General features: G+C 46.3%; 1 pseudogene across 1 annotated transcript; it reads left to right on the top strand.

Moving 5' to 3' along the window:
- Window positions 1-1,568: 1,568 nt before the first annotated feature.
- LOC308460878 (galactoside alpha-(1,2)-fucosyltransferase 2 pseudogene) lies at window positions 1,569-2,459 on the top strand (annotated as a pseudogene). The gene has a single exon. The product of its transcript is annotated as a galactoside alpha-(1,2)-fucosyltransferase 2 pseudogene (transcript).
- The last annotated feature ends 531 nt before the right edge of the window (window positions 2,460-2,990 follow it).

Below are 2,990 nucleotides of genomic sequence, written 5' to 3'. Positions count from 1 at the left end.
AACTTGCCAGTTGTTCCTTTTATCTCTTGACTCCCTACTTTAGCATTCCAATCCCCTATAATGAGAAGAACATCCTTCTTTGGTGTCATTTCTATAAGGTGTTGTAAGTCTTCATAGATCCCCTTCATGGATCACTGCCTTGCCGTGGCGAAGGGGCTTGAATAACTCAGAGAAGCTATGAGCTATGCCGTGCAGGCAGTGGCATAGCGTGGGTTGTCAGCACCCGGGGCAAGGCAAGTAATTTGCGCCCCCTAACCCGTGGATTTGCGCCCCCTAACCCCTGGATTTGCACCCCCTAACCCTAACCCCCAGATGTTGCGCCCGGTGCGGCCGGCCCCCCCTGCACCCCCCACGCTACGCCACTGCGTGCAGGGCCACCCAAGATGGACAGGTCATAGTGGAGAGTTTTGACCAAATGTGATCCACTTGGAGCAGGAACCGGCAAGCCACTCCAGTATCCCTGCCAAGAAAACTCCATGGACAAAGGCAACAGATATCAAGGTACTATGAAGCAAATAAACATTTGTGGATTAGGCAGCTGTTCCTACAGAAACTGAGAGGATCTCTTCATTTATTTCCAGGAGCTGCCAACATCACAGAAGTAGAAATGATCATGATGGAGAAAGAAAAAGAAACAGGGGAAATGATTGCTCACAGAACAATGACAGTTTTATATCCTGGGATAATCATAAAGGGTATCTGGCTCCTTATGAATCTCCCATTGCTTCAGAGACCAAAGAAGAGGACTTTAACTTAGATGGACATCTAGGATATTGTGACTCCTGGGAATTGAACCGTGTTGCAATATACCCGAATGTCATCAAAAGTGGCAGAATACTATCTTAAGAACAAGGAAGTGAGAAGACAGGAGGCCTCCCTTTTTGGCATTTACAGTTAAGAATGTCTTTAGTTATGCAAATAAATTAGAAATCTTAGGGAGAAATTTAATTTCAATGCTAATTCCAAGAAATCAGCAACAATGAGTTTAGAGACTGAGTTGATGTAAAAATGCAGAAATTTCCAAAAACACGGTTAGACTACATATGTGAGGAAATGGGAGAAGGATTTGTGAAGTGCAAAGGGTGGGTTTACTTTAAGTATCTTTCTAGGCATTTGTGTGGCGGCTTTCAGGCTTATTAATTCAATCTGGAACTTGATACACATTTACCTGGGAGTAAGTTCCATTGAAGTTATGGACATGTATGGCATAAAGGGTCACAGTGCCATCTAAGTCACTGCTGATGTACAACAGTGGTTGTGTTCTGCATGTTGATCTTACCTGTCTTTTCACCCTACTTTACTCTTCCTTTAGGTGTTCCTATTGTGCAGCTATGGATCTCCCCCAAAGATGTTCCTTCAGCCAGCCTGCCCTCTTATTCTTTTTGTACTTCTTTGGCTTCCTGTCCCTCTCTACATTCTTGTACTTGTCTGAAAAAATACCGTATCAGCAGTGGAGGATCAGCTTCAAGAATGCACGCAATTTCCCAAGGATGGGAGCTCCTGTTTCCGAAACGGCCACCACCACTTCTTCTCAGTCATACTATAACACCACTTCTTCCAGGTCATCCTCTGAGACAATGGATAGTGGTATGTGGACAGTGAAATCTGATGGCCGTTTGGGAAACCAGATGGGGGAATATGCTACCCTCTATGCCTTAGCCAAGATGAATGGACATCAAGCCTACATCTATCCTGCCATGCACCAGTACCTCTCACCAATATTCCGGATCACTTTGCCTGTGATCAATGCTGAAGTGGCTAAAAAGATCCGCTGGAGGAACTTTGGTCTGCATGACTGGATGTCAGAGGATTATAAACACATCAAAGGCAAGTACGTCCGGCTGACGGGCTACCCATGTTCTTACACCTTTTATCACCATATCCGCCAAGAGATACTTCAGCAGTTCTCCTTCCATGACCACATCAAGGAAGAAGCCAATCAATATCTTCAGGAGCTACGGGGGCAGCGCCAGGAGGTGACATATGTTGGCGTGCATGTCCGCAGAGGGGATTATGTCCATGTGATGCCCAGCTGGAAAGGTGTAGTGGCTGACAGAGGCTATTTGGAGAAAGCCATGAACTATTTCAGAGAGAAGTACCCCAATCCCATCTTTGTGGTGACCAGCAATGGGATGGAGTGGTGCAAGGAAAACATCAATGCCTCCAGGGGGGATGTTTATTTTTCTGGGGATGGGCGCGAGTCCTCTCCAGAGAGGGATTTTGCTCTCCTTGCTCATTGCAACCACACAATAATGACGATTGGCACTTTTGGCTTCTGGGCCAGCTACCTGGCTGGTGGGGAGACCGTCTACTTGGCCAACTACACCCTCCCAGACTCTCCCTTCCTTAAGGTCTTCAAGCCCTCGGCAGCGTTTTTGCCTGAATGGATTGGGATTCCAGCAGACCTTTCCCCTCTGCTGCCCAAGAATTCTTCCCAAGTCCAGAATCCAGAAGCTTGACCAAATAGTAGCTGATTCAGGTCAAATTAGATAATGTTGGAAGGAGTTGTTTGGCACTGATTCCACGAAGCATGTATGTGAGAGTGGTCACCAGCACTCCTGACAGGGGGTTCAAAGACCTAGCTTGGTCAAACACATTGATTCCACCTCTTTTAGACCTCACTTTGCAGTAAGGTGAAGAGGCTGGGTTAAAACCATATTCTAAGCCCTTCCACCACCAAGCACTTATCAGCAATATGTACACAGGCACCATTTATTCCCTCCCTGGTTCCATTGCAGAACTTTATCTCGCCCCTTATTAGCTCTCTATTTATAGGCTTTGGGAGGAGTAAGAGCAGGAAAACGTTCAATACAAAGCAAGGGAGATGTTTTGCTTTGGTTTCTAGCCTGGTCAATTGTCAATAATGCGCTCAGAGAGACCCACTTCCAGAACTCCCTACTGCTGCCTTGCTTCTTAGTGCCCCCTATGTAATCCGATTGCTTCCCCAAATTCTTAACCCCCCACCTCCGAGTTTGATTGAAGACATCACA

Source organism: Podarcis pityusensis (genome assembly GCF_964106645.2).
Source record: "Podarcis pityusensis genome assembly, chromosome: 13".
Taxonomy (NCBI): domain Eukaryota; kingdom Metazoa; phylum Chordata; class Lepidosauria; order Squamata; family Lacertidae; genus Podarcis; species Podarcis pityusensis.
Note: the sequence above shows the minus strand (reverse complement) of the source record. Positions and strands in the feature narration are given on the sequence as shown.